The sequence below is a fragment of the Spea bombifrons genome, chromosome 2 (genome assembly GCF_027358695.1).
Source record: "Spea bombifrons isolate aSpeBom1 chromosome 2, aSpeBom1.2.pri, whole genome shotgun sequence".
NCBI lineage: Eukaryota > Metazoa > Chordata > Amphibia > Anura > Pelobatidae > Spea > Spea bombifrons.
In genome coordinates this window covers 93,479,550-93,500,183 of record NC_071088.1, presented here as the reverse complement: position 1 = coordinate 93,500,183, position 20,634 = coordinate 93,479,550, and the positions used below count along the sequence as shown (strand labels likewise).

Below are 20,634 nucleotides of genomic sequence, written 5' to 3'. Positions count from 1 at the left end.
TCATAACATTGGTGTTACTGGACTGCGTGTATGAAGACTCTTGTTATATTGTTATCGATCTCTTCAAGTGATGACCATGAGAGTTTCATACACTGAATGTATTTCTATATATGAACTTGGATACTGGATATCAGCAGCGAGATGATCATACAGAACCATTTCCTGATTTATTGTAGCAAAGATTGGGCGATACTCCAAGACAATTATAGGACTAGAAGCTTGACCAGAGCTACTTAAATTAAATCCACAAGGAAAAACATAATATATACAGAACAACTTAAAACTATTTAATGAGTCCAATAAAGGAATAAAAGTAACGGTGAAACGTTATTGCAGCAAAGAATGTTTGTATTAATAGACTGTGACTCCACCAAGCTGTGTGGGAATACAAACTTGTATTGTGTGGACTGTTATAAGAAGAAATAAAAATGGAGCTATTCATGGTAAACAGTGCAAGGACACTGCCAGTGCTTGTTAGTGCTACAGTTTTATGGCGATGCTTTATAAATGGCAACCAAGACCACCAGAAAATGGAGAGGTTCCCTAACAGACTTTACCCCCAAACTCTGAGAAGTTGTGAACACTTTGGTACAGGGTATCTCCCATCAAGGGGAGAACAGTTGCTGCAGGAAAGCTGTGATAGAATTTTAAAATGATAAAATAATATTGTCTTTCCTTTTATCAGATTCATATGAGGGTTATGTTTACAAAGGGGATTGATTTACAAAGTTTGATCTCATTTTGTCTTATTGCTGCATGGGTCCATATTGGAAAGGAACATATAAAAGACGTTTTAAACTTTGCATAAGAATGACTTGCTATTCATAACCCTATGACTAAATGTAATCCACTGTTAAGCTTGTGTTAAAAACCTTATCCAATACCAAAAACTCAAAATATTTATGTTTAGCAGTATTTTAATATTATCTGTTTTAATTTTTGTACTGAAATTTATGCTGAGTAGAAATTGGCAATATTCGTCTTAAAGAGAAATACTGCCTTTCAAACTGTATTATAAATTATAGATATAGACACATTATTTTGCATTTTTAACCTTCACATTATGGTTTAAAAATAAAAAGTCTAGTTATGACACTAATATTACAATTATTTATCTTCAGGATTGAAACTCTTAACATAAGTGGTGGATTCAGTACTAGAAGAAAACTAGAACTTAAGAAGTATAAGTAACTGAATACCTATTCAGTGCAATGTAAGACTATGTATTCCGTTACCTAGACATTCGGTTCTGTTTTGCTCTAGCATTCAATCCATTCCAATATATTTTCCTAATACATTTGCATATGAATAATAACAACCCCTTAAATTAATAACTTAACAGGGATTTTACAATCTGTAGTCACGTTGTAATAATTTTATAGTCTAGGCTTACATGTAAACTAGAAATATATGTAAAGTATACTGAATCAGTTTCTGACAAAATAAAAGTGAGTTTTCTTAAACATCCACCTTCTGTCATCATTTTTATATGATTTTGTTTATATGTGTATACCTAGATGTATTATATTTTCAAGATCTTTTATCTCTATCACGCTTTTCTTTATACACCACTATATTACCATATCCAAAACTAGGTATAGACTCAGAGAAGAAATATTTATTTTGTCTCTTTCAATGACAATATGCCAGCATATGCAGTGAAAGTATGAGCAAAAAAGGGACATTAGGGAACTTATGATTATGAAAAGAAAAATTCTGTTCATAAGGGAAACTGCACAAAGTACAAGGCTTCTTCAGACTTGAAGAAACTACTTCCATCGTGGTTTTTACTAAAGCAAATTGATGGAAAGATGGCTGAAAGATGAACATTCAGCTTTTTCAATTTAAACATATATTGGAGAACAATACTGTATATTCCTGGATAGTTTCAGGAAAATTAACCACTGCTAAGAGTAGAAACTTTTAAATATCAAGAGAGGGCAAGTGATTTCAGTCCCGTTCCACAAATATCCGCTTTTTGAATCATCATGAAAAACTGCTGAGAAAGGGCCCATTGGTGGTGTAAAAGCTGCCTCCATTCCTTGTCAGTGCAGGCCATCCATGGGATCTTCTCAGTTAGTACAAGAAACAAAAACTGTCTAAGCTTCTTACCCTAATAAGTTGGCAACAAATATATAAACATAATATAAATGAGAGGTTTTGGTTATATGAATTGGCCAAAGCATAATTAAGCTCACCCGCCACGTCAAGGCACACTCTCAATAGGGCTCATAGGGCTCTTCTCAGTTAGGTCAACCAGAACACTCTTCCCTCTAGTGGCTTTGTGAAAGGGCAGGGCTAGCTGCATACAGGGACGGCACTATCCCCAGACATTTCTTAGTGGGAGGGACGTGGGCAGGGAGTGGGCATGGATAAACACCACTCCCCTGCATCAAGAACGAAGAGACTGACCAGGAGTCTCAGGGTAGCAGTGCCTAAATTGGAGACTCTGGTTCAAACATCAGTTGGACCATTTCATTGGTTGCAATGGTGATAAGATCACTTTCCAAACTTTGTCTCGAAGAATATTATTATACCCCCATTTCATGAAGCATTATAGTGATGACATATTATCAGGTTTTATATCATTTTCATTCACAACACTTTTTGTAGGACAAAGTTTGTTTTTTTTTGCTGCCTACGGTGATTGTTATCTATTCATTTGCTATAGTCTGAAGGATATATATATCCATTTCCTGTGTGGGGTTGAGAGCTTGTACACAAAGAGTTTTTTTTGTCAGGAAGCATGTGCACTATGCACCTTATGTGGTTTATTATCTAAATGATCAAAAGTGAACTAGATAATTGATTTCTTATATGTTTACACTATTTACCCATTAACACTAAGGCAAAAAATACAGCCTCTTTGATAAGAAATCAAGCTTTCAAAATATAATTTTTTACTGTATCTGGTACCGATCTTGTCTCTGTAATCCCTTGCCATTATTTTATGTGTTAATTATGTTATCCTTGTCCTGTTTAATGTGATTGTCAATTTTCCCTCCCCTGGTGAAGTGGCTATATATGCTATGCCCAGTCCTCATAAATCATGTACTCTTACATCCTGATAGAATGAGCTGTTGTATTATTTCCAGTTTCTAGTGAGAGACCCTGGGTGAAACCCAGCTTCTCCAGGTCACAGCACTCAAACTTAATCTGTTTGTGTGTTCACTCCCTTCTCTATTCCCCCTCCCTTCCATAAAAATTGAAGGTGCTTGTGGCTATCCTTGCCCCCTGCACAGCTGCCCACCCCACATACATGACTAACCCCTACTCCTTGTATAGTTAGCCCCATCTACTGCAAAGCCACTCATCCCGAAAAGGGAGAGCTCAAGGTAGCTGGAGCCTAGAAGGTAGGAGTGTTTCCCACAGAAAGTATCAGGGGGATTTGACTTATAGACGGGGCTAAAATAATTGACCTCTAACACATTCAACTGGCTAATATGCATCTGCCTGAAAAACATTTTGATATGCAAAAACCTACAAAAAAACTAGCACAATATTTTTTAAAATATATTTTTCATCTGATACCAGCAATAAAAATATCATTTTGTTGATAAAATAAACAAAAATAAATGAGGCTGATGGATAGATAGATTTTGTCACTGGTGGTGTAACCTTAAATCTGATTTCATCCTGTGTACACTATTATCTCTTCTTTCCTGTCATCACTTCCTCTATTAGCACATCAATTAACTTTTTCTTATTCATTAAAAGTTATGTTTTCTCCGGACAGAGAATGGAGTTGACTGTGATTATCAGTGTTATTTTGGCAAATTTTGCTTTGTCCACGCAAGATTTGGGTAGGTAAAATGGGCTTAAATATTTAAAATTACATTGACTGTAAGGTGACCGAATCAACTACAACAGGACAGTCTTATATATAGATCTATATATTAATAATCACATGATAAAAACTATTTGCATTTATTAACTGTAATTACATTTTCTGCAATTGTATTTTATGTAAACGTTGTTTTTCTGTGTATAGAATTGTTTTCTGTGTGCTAAAATTTGTATTCATGTTCATTTTTCTAACCTTAAAAGTGTTATAGTACTTATTAAGGTATTGTGTAATATTATCACATAGTCCTATAGTATGTAAAATTGTTGGGTTTAGTCACCACTGGTGGAGAATGGCTAAGCTTTTCTGTGTCCATGTTTTAGTCATCTGCGACCACATGGGAAGTCTGGCTGCCAACCTTGGTGAATTTAGAAAATTCTGGTCCAATTGTTGGATTTAACAACTATTTTACCAGTAGATGACACTGGTGAAAACTGACACAGACAGAGTGGTATTATCTCTCAACAGGTAATATCACTTGGAATTGTCAAAGTGCACCACTAATGGGCCATTTATATCAAATACCAGAACTGGCAAGCTGAAAGAGGCATTCTGAACATATCTTTTTTCCCCAAACATTAGTTTTTCCTGTTTCAGTGGAACCCAAGCAGTGTTTTAGTGAACTTATTAGTCAACAGTAGGCTGTCCAAACATATGCACATAGTATCATGGAAGTGTTACCATTCTTCCAGTGCTTTTCCTTGGCATTTCTGTCTTGTTCAGGCACAAACCCAGTTGTACCCTTCGATAACACAGGAGCCTGCTACAGCTGGGGCACTGAAGTGGACATGACTATAGCTCTGCAGTGTTTCTCGTAGTAGTCTACAGGCCACAGGGGGCAGTGGAGCTTTTATTTACTAGAATAAAAATGGCATTTGGTCTTACTTTTTAGACTGGTGATAAATCCATCAAAGAAAAATATGTTTTTTACAAGTTATGTAAATTTGTATTATTGTAGCTACTCAGTAAGAAGACATGTTTAGTATGGCGTCGTAGGTAGGTGTTGAATTATTTCTTATGTAGAAGACAGTTGGTGTAATTATAATTTTATACTGTTTAATACTTGCCTGTCCTAAATGATTCTTACCTGGAGAGAAGCTTACAGATGGGTGAATAGATGAATACAGGCCACTTCTCCTTCTCAAAAGGTTATTTATGAAGTAAACTGTTTGTTAACTAGAGAGTGCAATTAATGTTTTGTTTCAGTGGAACGGCCCCTTTAATCTTCTGAATAACCTGATGTTTTTCTTGTAATAGCGTGTGAGTAAGGAAGGCACGTCATCTTGAATTGTTTTAAGAAATTTACTGTGGTAATTCTAACTGTGTACCTCCTCTTATTTTTTAGTTATCGTTCCCCCTGAGAATGTGACAATACATTCTCAAGATGATAGTGTTTTTGTTCGCAGTGGTTTTCCACAAATAATCCAGAATTCCACAATAACAGTTCTGAATGAGAAATGTTTTAATATGGAACTCCAATTTAAAAGCAGCACTGCAATGCAATGGGAGGTTAGTACTTATTTTTTATTTATTTTTTTTAATTCAGTTCATGTGTTCATGTTGTAAAATTAGATAAAAGGGAGCCTTTTTTTGACCACTAAATAACAAGACACTATTGTATAGACACAAAAATGCAGTCCTGTAATCACTCTGTATTAACAGACTATGTACACTATATGATCTCTGGGGACAGCCTACACTTTTTACATATACAGTAAGGTAACTGTCATGGAAGCCTCCTTACCCTGGGCTCCTGGAGGAGCCTCGGGACCAGCCTCCTCCCTACAGCCTCCTACTGCTGTGACAGTAACAATATAGAATAACAGGAAAAGGTAAGCAAATAAAACAAATATAACAAAATAATAGAAACAAGAGTGGGTTCCCATCCACAATAGACTATAGTGCATTCTGTGCAACTGAACTTGGTTACCTATGTGTAAGGACAATAAAGGTATGGAATTCACTGCCTAGGGAGGTGGTGTTATCCAGTACATTAGATGCCTTTAAAAGGGGTCTCGATATTTTCTTAGAAAGGCATGACACACAGGGCTATAAATAGAATTAATATTTTAGAGCTTCTTGATCCAAGGAGAAATCAGATTGCCTTTTCCCCTGATGGCTGAATTCGAAGTATCTTAAATACTTTTTTTTGCCTTCTTTTGGATCAAGAGTAGGAAGGTTAGGTAGAATGGTTGAACCTGATGGACTTAGGTCTTTTTTTAACCTTATGTACTATGTAACTATGTGGTGGTGGCATACAAGCATGGGCATCTACATTTAATGAAGAGCCACTAAATGGAAGGTCAAGAAGGCATCATTGATGGCTCCGTGATGTCAGATGTTATCAAATGTGATAACATTTGGTGCTTGAAAGTTTTTGAATGCTCCCCCTGCTGCTAATCACACATATTATAATCATGCCTGGGAAGTCATCTGGAGACTTTGGATGAAGTGCCGCTTCTCCAGGTCATTTCCCAAATCTCTGGGCTGCAGGAGTGGCATGCCGCATTCTCTGGGTACGGCTATTCCCCCTCATCCGCCGCTTTGCAAGTTAAAGCGTTTGGGGCTACATGAAGGGGAGCATGGAAGTTCCCAGGTATGACTGTGACGTTTCTGATCACTAAGGTTGTATTCAATTGTGGTTTCAACTCCTCCATATCACTATACACAAATCCCCAATAAGCTTCTGATGCACAAAGATCTTGCCTGGCTCTGTATAATGTATAGTTTAATGAATGAAATTACTACCCTTCCCATTAGATTATGCATGTGTGTGTGTGTGTGTGTGTATATATATATATATATATATATATATATGTATTACTGTATACCGAACTAGGAAATTCTGCCACTCTGTGGACTATGCATTGTAAGAACAAAGTTGACACATGCAGAATAACAGTTTTACATAGGTGCCGATTCCAAAAATAGACAAAAATGTTATATTGTTCTTCCTTTTTACGTGTGTCAGAAGCAAAATTTTTCAAATATTTATTTGGAAATGAGTCAAAGTAACTGATGCAAATTGAGAAATACTTCTTGTTCTATTATGACTAAGAGATTTATTAACCATGATTATATCATACTCTTGATCAAGACACTGATAAACCTGCAGCAGCTCTCATATTAGATTGTCCAGGGGCAATGTGTCTGTTAGACAGGATGTTTCTTAATAAGATGGTTCCCAGTAAAAACCTCATTATGCCCAATTTACACACCTTGTGGTAAAAAAAATCCACTCTGGTAGTTAGAGAAAAATGCAGAAAATGTCAGATGGCACAGAACTAAATAAATAAAATAATATTACAGTAGAAGTGTCAGAGGGTAATAGAGTGAAGGAATTTACATGCATGGCATAAGCATAAGGCTTTTAGACGAGACCAAGACCCAAATAATCGTTGAGGTTTCTACTGCAGGAAAATGGACAGAGTTGATGGGTTGGATGGTTTAGTCTGCCATCCAAAATGTTTCTAAATCTGGACTAAAAATAAATCAAGATGCATTATAGGAAATTGTTTGCTTGTTGTGTGGACTTCTGTACCTCTTTTCCATGGGCTGATTAGGTTCCAGGGTGGGCCACAGCTCTATGGTCTAGTTCACACTACAAAGGTCTAAGCTTAGCTGGCACACACCGCCTGTGCTATGAGACCTTCTAAGGCAGAGTTCCAGGGTTATGATGTTATGTTGCAGCACATAGAAAAAAGACATGCAGCATGATGTAGATGCAGGCCCAGGGATGTTTGGGGATGCTGCTCTGGGTGAAATCCTAATGCATACCACCCAACAGTCCTAGTTTTTGGGCACTGCTGTCCTGGGCAACACCAGCTGGACAGTGGGGAGCATGGGCTTCTTGGGTGAGACCAGAGAATATCCTCTGACCTCCCCAAAGAGGTTAAAAAGCAATAGCGGTTTGTAATATTGCACCACACTAGCGTCACAAGGTGTCTGTTTCAGTAAGGTTGGTGGGTGGTCATGCCTATAGGTATATAGGGAGAGACATACACTGATAAAATGCTCTCAATAATTAGCACATAAATATTTGGCACATTGGTTTCTTATATGTAACTATGTTTCTTTTTTCTGCTTCCCTTTGTATAGCAGATAATGTGGCTGCAAGGAGAAGGTGTTAGCCAAAGTGGTTGGAGTGGAATTTTATGTCAGTAAGAGGAAGTACACAGACTTATTGGACAGGAAATGGCCTGGACCGAAATGATACAATAAGTAACAGATGTTAAAATCTGTTACAAATTTGTCAGTCAATAATGGCACACTGCTCTAGTATGACTTCCAAGAGCTTAACAAAGGCATTTTTACACTTGTGGACAGCAACACTTTTAACATTTCGGCAATGTCCTTGTTCAACTGTAATTTTCATTTCATTTAGTTTAGCAGTTATAGGGCAAATATTAAAAAGGTGTGTTTTTTAACAATTGTAATGTTTTCAAATTTGGTATTCTGAGTCTCTAACTTCAATAGCTGCCATAGATCTCAAAATTGCAACATAAAACTATATGTTTCTGAAAAGCAGCGAACACAGAGTATTGCATTTTGGTAATTTATTTTGACAATTTTTTTGCGTCCATTTCCACACCAATCTGAAACATTTTGTGCATTGTGCACCTGCAGTAACAGACACCAACTTGTGTTCAGCAACATTCCCCGAGCACAATGATGCCCCACATGCATAGATTTGGCATGTTTTAGGGTAGCTACAGGACCAAGATTGGAGCATGAGTAGTGAGAGGCAGTATTTGTTTTTGTAAGGCTTCTATTTTTTTAGGTGAGGGGTGGTATTCATTTTTATGCTGCACCTGTACTAGAGATCCCACATGGGGTCTTTTCAGATGCCAGGGATCACATTTTAAACAGGGGAAACCCTTATAAAATGATGAGTGGTAAAATACTGTTAAACCTCAGGGCAAAAAACATAAATATTTTCAGTGCGCAGAAGCCAGGAAGTTTTTTATTATTCTGTCCAAGAGTTCTAAAAGCATGCACAAGTGTCCATGCAAAGATACTAGGGAGCCAATACTGAGCAGCTTTTAAGGTATACTCCAGCCTTCATATGCAGAGTAACACATATGACAGCTGAGTGTACCTTTTTTCCCGCCCAAATTGTGATTGTCTGCCTCAGACAGCCTAATTCAGTTTTCACAAGGTAATTTTTTAAATATTTACATTTAAGTTACATGTAATACCGTACAGTATAGTACTTTGTCCCAGTGATTTCTGGATCATCACTCTGTTGCAGAAAAAATCACAATGTAGTGCAACTTTTTAAAGACAACTAGTTAAACCTTGGTTTACATTTAAAAAAAATTATATTTGTATGGTAATTTTAACAAACCAGAATGTGTTTGAGTGAATTTATTCAAATGCAGCCAAACTGACAATGTTATTGTGTGATTACTATCAGTGATAAAACGTATGATCTGCCCATGCAATCTTTTATTTTATTTCCATAATTGACTCATCGCGAGAAGAAACCTCTGCTGTCTACAGGCTGTTCTGGAAGCAAGACTTTTTTATGTCAATTTAATAATGCAAACCTGGATCCAGAGAAGTGCTATCTCATACAAATAAGATTCATTGCAATATGGCAGTGTGTATCTAACCACAGAGAAAGTAAATGGGGGACAAGTATCCTGTTAAAGAATGGAAAAGTGCTAGGTAAAATTCATGCATCAGGTGAGATATTGTTTTTAACATTCCGAAGGGTAAAACAAAATAAGCATTTTTTATTTAATCTTTTTAAATCTAATATATATTCCAATGTGCTTGAGATTTAGTTTACTATAAAGACAAACTAGAAGGCCTGAGAAAATTACCTGAAAGGTCAGAAAATGTATAAGCCAGGACTTTTGGTTTATGCACATAAACTAGGTAATTTAGAATTATTATTGAATTTGATTTTTATTGGAGAGTGAGATTTTAGCAGACCTGTGCATTCAGATTGGTATGAATTTTAAACATAATTTGCCAATTTTGTTACTTCATACGAATGTTGGAAAACAAGGATGGACCACAATAAAACAAATGAAAAAGAAGCAGAGAGCTACGAATTTTCATTTGCATTTTGTTGTTTTTTTGGTCTCACTCATACTCACTCACACTCCATCTCAATGGCTCCACTTGCCTTCTCTTGGTCGTCTGTCTTCTTGGTTGGTCTGCTTCTGCCCGCTAAACCTGCTCTCCTCCCCCTGATTGGAGGAATTGGGGAGCGGCCATTTCTGTGGTGTGCACTAAGGCACCACCCGTGCGGAAGTACTCCAAGAGGCCTTAATAACGCAGATGGATATATGGAAAAAGGGGAGGTGCAGAAAAGCAAATCCGTTTGCATAATTGTGGCCTCTTGTAGTACTTGTGCAACAGATCAGTGCCATGGCACGCACTACTACCCATTCCTCCAATAGGGGGAGAGGGGGGGGAGCCCTGGATAATGCAGCGGATAGCGTGGGGATGCAGACCAACAATGAAGACAGAAGGAAAAAGAAGAGATGAAAAAAGACAGGGACACAGAAGTGTTTGGCCAAGAAAGTAGGGAGATAATGTCAGAGAGACTGTAAGAGATACTGGCAGAGTTGAAAGAGAGTGAGAATATGAGTGATGAGTTTCTGAATGCAAAAAGCCCTCCAAATTTGCCCGAACTGAAAGGGCAGAAAGAAAAATTTGTTGACCCCAAAAATTACAAAAAACTAAACAAAAAATGTGCCCATGGGCACAAGCCTAGTCTTTAGATGAAAAGATTTAAAGTTACTTACGCTCTTGAGCAAACAGAGATCTCTTCTTCAGGTGGAAACCTATGAGATCCCGAAAGCATATGTAACTTTACGTCTTTTTGCATGTTGACCCAATAAAAGTAATCTAATTTGATGGAACTAAAAGGATATTACCTATCAATGGGTAAAAATAGGATATGTATATTACGCAAGAAACCTGCCATAAACATTATATTATTACCCTCAATTTATCTAAGCACAGACAGACACACTCATTTTTCATAGTAGAGCATGGGCATCGATGTCTTATATTAGGTATTGTTACTCTTTAAGTATTTATAACCAGTGTTCAATACATTATATGTCATTGTCTATGCTTCTTTGTTAGATTCATGTGATGAAGAAATTATATCAAAACGACTACTGATTCTACTGTCCACATCTCTGTTTATAATAATATTGTTTGTATGTGTAATGAAAAGGTGAGTTGGTACAAGGATAGCAAACCTTTTCGTGATGGCTTAAACATTTCTCCAAGATTTTCTATCAGTCACAACCCTCACACAGTACAACTCCGTTTCTTTACAGATTAATCCGATTTGTGTTTCCAGTTATACCCGACGCAAAACGCAGATTTTCTGGACTCTTTGAAGACCATGAAGGAAACTTTCAGGTATCCTATTCAGCATTAATTTATCATTTATTTTTAAAGAAGAAATGCATCTACACAAAATGGAAATACCGTATTTGCTCGGTTATAAGACAACCCCCCAAAATTTGAATATGAATTTAGAAAAAACCTGAATATAAGACTACCCTATAAGAAAAAAGTTTTATAAGTAAATATTAATTTTCATATTTAATAAAAACTATGACTGAGAAAAATGCATTTTTTGTTTTTATTTCCTTTTATTTGCCAATCTGCCCCCCAGTTATGCACATCTGCCCCACGGCTTGCTACTCTGCCCCCCAGAAATGCCTTAAACCCCTCTATATGCCACTCTGCCCCCCCAGATATGCCTTATATTAAAAATTAGGTTTTAAAAGTATAACAATCCACAGTACTTGAGACTCACCGTTGTTATTATTGTTGTAATGTGGCCCTTTCTTTATTATACAGGTGTGCATTGGTTTGTTTTATTTATGGTGGTTTACCAACCAAATTTGCCTTATAGGATTGGATGATAATATCAGGAAATGAAACAAAGCAAGAAAAAGTAGAGTCAGTGGAAAATGAATGCATCATTGAAGAAGAGTGTGCGGAGGAAATGCACATGGAAACTGTTGAATCTGATGCTTTACCTGAAGAACAAACTGCTACTGGTACCATGAGTTCTGAGTTTTGTTTTAAGAAGGATGGTCCAGATGTTTGTGTTGGAAATTTCACATACACAATGAATGACAGCATGTACATCAAACTTTAATGTACGTTTGCCTTTTCCTCTTCAGCCCTAGATAACCATACTTGTTATATACTATTGAAGTGTTTAAATCCCAGTAGAATCATGGGTTCTCCTGTGGCTAATTGCAGAAGATATGGATCTTCATGATTTTTCTACCTATTGTCCATAATTTTTGGACCTATTAGCTAACCATTGGGAATGATACAGCATTCATGCTAATTTGTAAAATCATACGTCATAAATAAAAGATAAATTCTGATCAATTTGGTGTAATATTAGTCATTTCCATTCTCTGCTTATATGAAGTGTGGGAAGTGTGCATGTTTTAACTTGGAGCTTTGACATATGGTCCTTCTGCCACGGCCTATTTGGGGCATCTTTGAAGCCGGTCAGGGTATTTCAAATGCCAGTATTTGACCCTTTTCCATGCACTAATTTTACCACCAGCCATTTTCAAAATTTGTGGTGGTATTTTTTGTGTGATTTTTGTTCACACACATTGTACTTTAGGTATGAGTTTACCACTCCTGGTATATGTCACTGTCAAACAACACCCCAATATGTGTTTGGCAACATCTCTTGAGTACAGTGATACCACCCATGCATGTCACTAAAAGGCCACATTTGGGAGGTGTGCTTTTTTCCCTATTTTGGTCAGTCTGTGCCAAGGCCCTATCTTTGAACCTGGCCACTCCAATTTACCCATTCTTTTTTTACCCCATGGGTATTTGAAATGCTAGTATTTTACATCGTTCCATGTCAGGATTTTTGGGAAGATACAGCGCTAATTTTAGCACTTGCTCATAATAATAAACTTTTTTTTTTTAAATTTTATTATTTTTGGACTTTTTTTTAACATTTTGCTGGAACTGGATCCCCTGAAATCACTGCATGATTATTTTTTAATGTTACCACATTTTTTTTCTTCTTCATTTTTTTAAATCATTTTTTAAAATATTTTACTAATTTTGTGATTAGAAAGCTAGGCTCTATTTACTTGCATGGTTGAATGCAGTACCTGAATTCAACCTGCAAGTGGATCCACAGTTCTCAGGTGGGTCTGGAGAGACCCTCTTGAAAAACTGATTATTTTTTTAAATAAACGCTGCCCTCTTGCGAGTGTCAAAATCTCTCCCGAGTGGTCACAGTGCGTCCTGGGGTAATTCTTTTAATACGGGCATCTGCTGCCATACAGCTCCTGAATGCCTCAACATCAAGACATTACAGCAACACCGTTTAATTGAAGAAAACCATTGTAATTCGCTTTCTAAGCTTGTTTAATGCCAGGCATGTCATTGGTTGTAAACTAACCGTTTTTGCGTGACATGCTTGGCCCGTCATTGGTCATTAATGGGTTAAATAGATGGATAGATAAATAAATGAATTGATAAATAAATATGTGAGTCCAATAATGTCCAATCTGGGAAAAGATTCAGTTAACAACCGAATAATTCATCCAAGGATTAAAAGAGAAATATTCATAAAAGGGTATCATTCAAGGATTAAAAAGGATTAAAAAGGAGAATAAAAAAAAATTCCAGAGTCAATAGCTCCACAATGATTTTCCCATAGAAGAACAAAAAGAAGAAATACAATAAATATAATATTTAATGGAGGTAACGTTAAAAACTACTCACAAGAAGGGCTCTGTTAAAATGCATGAATGGAGCTCTTAAAACACGTGTATGCACTCTGACGTGTTGGCAGATAGCTGCTTCAATGTGTAGCTGCAGATAGTATGGCATGTCCCGCCGGTCCAGAGACAAGAACCCGCTCTTCTACACGAGGATGTAGGTTACCAAGCGGGAAAAATGTATTGTAATGCAGCAACTGAACTCTACTTTTCCAATAGGCTTCCTTAGAGGTATTACGGCTATCCAAATGTCTTTGTTCAAATAACAAAGTGCATATCATAATATAAATATACACAACTTTTTCAGCAATACGAGCTACAGTAGCTCGTCTGTTGGATTTGACCGCAAGGGCCAGGCTTCGCTCCCCACATGCATCAATGAGAATTTGCAGCCCATGACCCTGGTGCCGGTTCATCGCTTTTCCTTCCTTGGACCACTTTTAATTAAAAAAAATATATTTACTTAGAAGTAAACAAAATGTCAACAAAACAGTCGCAACTTTTTGGCAATTACAGAGTGGTATTCAGTTTAACAGAACAATAAATGATGCTAAGAGAATTGAAGATGAAAACATGAACTACATCCCCATTCAAACTATTTTTTGCTGTGCACCAACACGAACCTGCTTAAAATTGTGATGCCAATTTACAACCCCCTCACTGTACTATGCAAGGTCAGTGGCCTTTGAAAAACCACCAAAACAAAGAAAAAAAAAAGGAAAACAATAGGGCTATCTAAAGACACATTCGGTAGTGTATTAGCTATACACAAGGGAAAAAAAATACACTGTACAGTTTATTATTATTATTATACTTTATTTATAAAGCGCCAACAGATTCCGCAGCGCTGTACAAGGTAAAAACTTTACAGATAATGACAAGTACAAAATGACAAGCAATTGGCATACAGATACAAGAGGAATGGAGGGCCCTGTTCCCGCAGGAACTTAAACAAATCTTACACAGCCTTATATTTTTGCCTTCTTTAAAAGAATTGTGTACAGGGGGTGTTAAATGCTATATAGATAGATAGACAAGAAAATGCTCAAAAGAAGAGTTTATTCGTCATCATCGCCGTCATCTTCGTCGTCATCATCGTCATCCTCTTCCTTCTTGCTTTTTTCTGGCTTGGAAGGCGCCTTCTTTGCAGGCTCTTTGCAGGCAGCAATATCCTTTTTATATTTCTCCTTCAGTTTATCAGCTTTCCTTTCATAATGCAGTGTTATTCAACATCTCCCCCAGTTGCTTTGCAACATCACCAATTGTCAGACCTGGGTGCTCTGATTTAATTTTAGGGCGAAACTCTGAACAGAACAATAAGAAAGCAGATGGTGGTCTTTGGCTCAGTTAGATCCTTAAACTTCTTTTTCGTTTCTCCTTTGGGTGGTACATAAGTTTTCACTTCTCTTTCATAGCAAACTTTATCAGCCTTTGCCATCTCTTCAAACTTCCCCTTTTCCTTAGCAGACATGGCCTTCCACTGTTCTGAACATTTCTTGGAGAACTCTGAGAAGTTTACAGATGCTTACAGGGTGCTTCTTCTTCTGCTCTTCTCTGCAAGTTTGCACATACTAAGCGTATGAGGACATTTTGCCTCGTGGCTTTTTGGGATACCTTTATCCATTTTCAGTTGGTTTCCAATGCTGTGTCTATGGAGCTCAATGTACTGCATTGGCTGTGAAAGCGGGATCGTTACGCAGCCCCTTCACGCTCCCAATCTGTAAAATTACTCTCCCCTTGGACCACTCCTGTGAATGAGTGAATGAATATTTGTGAATGAGTGATTGAATATGTGTGTGATAGCATGGATGTATACGTAGGGGGAAGCAAGGCACAGGGACGCTGTTTAAGGCATGAGTGGCACAAGGAGGCTGTTTGAGGCATGGATGGCACAGGAAGGCTGTTTAAGGCATGGGTGGGACAGGGAAGCTGTTTGAGGCATGGATGGCACAGGGAGGCTGTTTAAGGCATGGGTGGGACAGGGAAGCTGTTTGAGGCATGGATGGCACAGGGAGGCTGTTTGGGGCTAAGATGGCAAGTCCTATGCTTCCAATCTGGGTGCTAGGCAGGTCTTGTGGGTGCAATTGTAAGGGCACTAGGTAGGAGTCTCCATGCAGGGAGTATGGCCCAAGTCTTCCTCTTGGGCTCCATCTATGGGTGTTTTGAGCATGAGCAGGCTGGAAGCTCTCTGGCAGGGCACTAGGAGGGTGCATGGCTGGAAGCCCTCTGCAAGTTAGCAATTCCTTGCATTATTTATTTTGATCTATGCCTTCAATGCTGAGTTTGCTTGTGATTTTTCACTTGATGTATACCTGCATGGCTGGGTTTGTGTGTTAGCATTGAAGGTATAGATCAACTAATTATGTTTAATGTGCTGTTTATTAATATCTGCAAATACAGGGTTTATATGTTTTGATATATACCTCCAGTGCTGTGTTTCCATGTGTTGGTTATTTGATCCATACCTGAACTACATGAGGGAGAAAAAGTAAGGTATGGTACACCTAAAGCCAGCCCAGATCACGACTCACACGTCCATTTCAGGTCACTCGCCAGGCACTCGTTGACTATACGATCTGCATTGTATTGTGCTCCTTTTGCCCTGCGTGTGGAGAGGGAAACGCCACTGACTCTGACCGATGATATTTACATTTTATATCAGTTACATATATTTTTTATACTATTATCTATTTGGATATCTATACATTTAGCAATTTCTATTACACTTAATCATGTATTTAATTAATAAAATATTATTTATAAGTTATATTTATAACTAGTGCAGGACTTGTTTCCTATTTGCACAATTTTTTTTCGGAGTTGTATTTTTGGTGCAACTCCTATCCTTATTGTTGCTTTATACAAGAGCTCAACATTACATTCCTCATTTTCTAAAAAAGAATGAATGAGCAATACTTCCATTGCTGTATTAATCTGTTTCTTCAATTCTGTTTTTTTTTTACTTTTTTTAAACACAAATTCCACATAGCATAAGCATTAAAGCTTCATAATTTAGATACTTATTTATGATAATGAAATAATGTGAGGAAGTCTGTTCTGTGACAAATCTCATATATAAATCAGCAAGCACACATCCCTTCTGAAATTACTGAGAAACATAATGCGAGAAACGGACCAGCTAAGTGAAATGTTGCTGATAAAATCTTGCTGAATATGTTTGCCACAGACATTATTATTAGGGCTGCAACTAACGATTATTTTCATAATCGATTAGTTGGCCCATTATTTTTTGATTAATTGGATAAAAAAATAAATGTAAATTTTTGATTTAAAATAGTTTAATAAACAAACAGGCTGTTAAAAACAAACAGCAGAATACATTTTTATTAGAGAAATGCATTTCTTGTTTTTATTTCCCAACCTGCCCCACCAGTTATGCACATTTGAGCCCAGACTTGCCACACTGCCTCACAGATATGCCACATACCCCCAGATATGCCACATACCCCCAGATATGGCTCTCCGCCCTCCTGACATATGCCTTATATACCCTATATGCCTTATACCCCCAGATATGCCACTGTGCCTCCTGATATGCCTTATACCCCAGTATGCCTTATACCTCCAGATATGCCACTCCGTCCTCCCCAGATATGCCTTATATACCAATATGCCTTATACCCCCTGATATGCCTTATACCCCCCAGATATTCCTTATACACCTCAGATATGCCTTATACCCCCAAATGCCATAGTGCCCTCTGATATGCCTTATACCCCAGATATGCCTCTCGGCCCCCCAAATATGCCACTCTGCCCCCCGAATATGCCTTATACCCCTAATATGCCACTGTGCCCCCCTGATATGCCTTATAACCCCCTATATGTCACTGTGCCCCCCAGATATGCCTTATAAGCCCCAGATATGCCCCTCTGCCCCCCAAATATGCCACTGTGCCCCCCTGATATACCTTATAACCCCCTGATATGCAACTCTGCCCCCTGATATGCCTTATAACCCCGATATACATCTGTGCTCTTGATATGCCCCCCAAATATGTCACTCTGCATCACTGCGGCGGATCCTCCTCTCTGGCAGCTGGCAAATGTTGCGCAATGCGCGCAGACCACCTCTGCTGTGCTGGCCGATACTTCTGCCGGGGCTTCTATGGTGGAGCACCGGAAGGTCACGTCACACTGGTGCTCCATTATAGAAGCCCCGGCAGAAGTGGAGGACAGTAGCGGAGGATGTCTGCGCGCATCACACAGATGCAAGCCGGCTGTCAGAGAGGAGTATCCGGGCCCCCTGCAGCATTGCAGGAGATCTGGATCTTAGTGTTATTAGCCAACCTCTATTTGAGGTCTTATTTTAAAATGAGGGGTATTTTTCAGAGCATTTGCTCTGTGCGAGCAACACAGAGGGAAGCAGCAGGGCCCCTGTTGAAGTCTGCGAGTGAGAGATCTGCAGTTCAGGTAAGGGGGTGGGGGAGGGTGTATGAATGAGTATGCGTGATTAAGGGAATGAATTAGTATCTGTAACTGATTAGTATCTGTGAATGAGGGAATGAATGAGTATTTGAGAATGATTAGTATCTGTGAATTAATGTTTGTGAATGGGTAAATGAATGTGTGTGTGATAGCATAGATGTGTAAGTGGGGGGGGATAGCATGGCATAGGGAGGCTGTAATCACACTCCTATCATGCCCAGCACCCTTGATTTTGGGCCAGTTAGATGGCGATCCATGAGCTCCCCAACCATATATGCTTCTCCAGAGGTGGGCAGTATAGTGCGCCTCTGGATGAGTGCACGTCCGGGGGGGATCAACATTCCCCCAGAGTACACTCCTTGTGGGTCAGTCCGGCCCTGTTATATAATATCCCACCTGCATGGGTTATTTTTAATGCTTTGTAATCCTTACATATCACACAAATGTTTTTGAATTGGGGGTAGCAAAGGCTAAAAAGAATAATGTTACATTTGGGGGTAGGTATGAGATGCTTTGGATCTTGACAATTTTTTTTATCCTTTTCACATTTTAGTATTACTGTATTTTGTTTTAAAGCTTTTTGACTTAAAGCTTGCATGCAACTGCTCGGCCATGGAAACCTATTCCACGAAGCTCCCGTCACACATTTTATGTTGATATTAATGGCAGTGGAAGTTTTGAACGCTTCAGCTATGGAATCAGCAGAACGTTGTCGACTTTTACAGATCATACGTTTCGGCACTCGATGACCCCGCTCTGTTACTTCAAGTGGCCTTTCGAACGTGCGCAAATGTCTGTAAATGCAGAGTGCATGACTAAGGTGCTTGATTTGATACACCTGTGGCACTAGGTCTAAATGAAACACATGAATTCAATGATTAAGGACTGTGTCCCAATACTTTTGTCCACATAGTATATAAGGTATAACAGGCTAACTTTCAAATACGTAGATGCTTGGCTACTTTATACTTTGTTATTGTGAAATAGATTTTGCGCACTTCCTAAAAAAGTTTTATCTCTAATTTATTTGCTTTCTCATTTTTTTTCACAAATGTTGACAAAGGAATTTTACCAGATTGGCCATTTCCCTTTTCAAAGGAAAAGGAAATTAAAGTGTCACATGTGTAACTGCATATGAGAAAAGAAATATAATGTGCAAGCTTTCAGATGAAGAATGTAATGGTGTTTCTGCTTTTATAGGGAAGCAGGGTTTCCTATTAAATAGCCTGCAAATGTTTTAACAATTATTGTAAATTATTTTCTCAAACCTACATGTAGTTTATAGTACCCTCATTAAACTAATTTCTCAGAATGAGACTGTGTCTCATTAAATGTGTATACATTAAGAAGTCAGTAGTAAATGCCTATGTGTGTATGTATATATATTTATGAAGATTTTGTTTTCTATACCAACTAAACCATTTTCCGTGCGTGAATAAATAATGATAGTACATTTATAACTAAATGGCATTTTAATCACTGATTAGATCTTGTTGCAGCGAAGTATTTTATGGCCTGTTACCTGCTAGTGGATATAAATATCATATCTAATTGTATAGTTTCAGCTGAGATGTTTTCCATACACTGTATGTAATAAAAATGCACAGGACAGTGTTAGCAACATTGAGCAAAAACAGAAGTACGCTCAAACATAATAATGAAAACTAAATTTTACTACTTTTGAGTTCTATTTAGTATCTAGAATAGCTTTTCAGTATATCTCTTAAATCATTACTAAACTTTTTTCCTCCTAAATTACCCTGTACTTTCAGATGGATAATTAAACTTTTGACAAAAATCAATTAGATTCAATTTCCAATTTTTTTGCATTTAATATTTAAGAGAAAGAATTGCATTCCATGTTTGTAACAGTAATAAAATAGTTTTAAATTGTATGTTTGATTTTAGTAAAGTAAGCACGTAATATACTAGTCAAATGTATTATTGTTTTGTATTATGTCAACATGAAATCTGTAAATATACGGTAATCTTAAAATTATCTAAATCTATAAGATTAGTGTTTCTCTTTAACTTTTTAAAAAGCCAATAATTCGAGACAACCTTGGGACGGGCATTAAAATCACCCATTGCACAATAAATGACTTACATGCCTACATGGGGCCACACACACTCTTCTCCACTTGCGGAAGGTAATTAAATATAACCCCCTTGCTCCATCCCCTGCTAATTGAGATAGAGGGGTTAAAAATTCTTAAAAGCCCTATGGGAGGCACAGATGTCCAGTTATGCCTTCCCTTCACCCCTCCTGCTCTCAGTGGGATGAGTGGGTTATTTAGGAGCCATTCCATCAAAGATCCACAAAGCCCGCAAAGGGCCATCCAAAAAATGGTTGCTGCCAACCATTGGCAACCACTGTTAGAAGCCTTAATTATATGCCAGTCTTAGTATATAAGCATACCTGGGAACTTTTGGTCTCTGGCCACCTGGAGCCTTCCCTTGCGGAACAAGGGCTGGTCTATTCGCTAATGTCAGCGGGTGATCACACTGACGGCAGTGGGTGGTCCTGCTGACGTCTGTGGGTGTACCCACAGGAAGCACCATGACCCGGAGGATTCGGGTGTGGAC

General features: G+C 37.9%; 1 pseudogene; it reads right to left on the bottom strand.

Moving 5' to 3' along the window:
* Positions 1–9,947: 9,947 nt before the first annotated feature.
* Positions 9,948–20,610, bottom strand: LOC128473767 (high mobility group protein B1-like; annotated as a pseudogene).
* Positions 20,611–20,634: the final 24 nt, after the last annotated feature.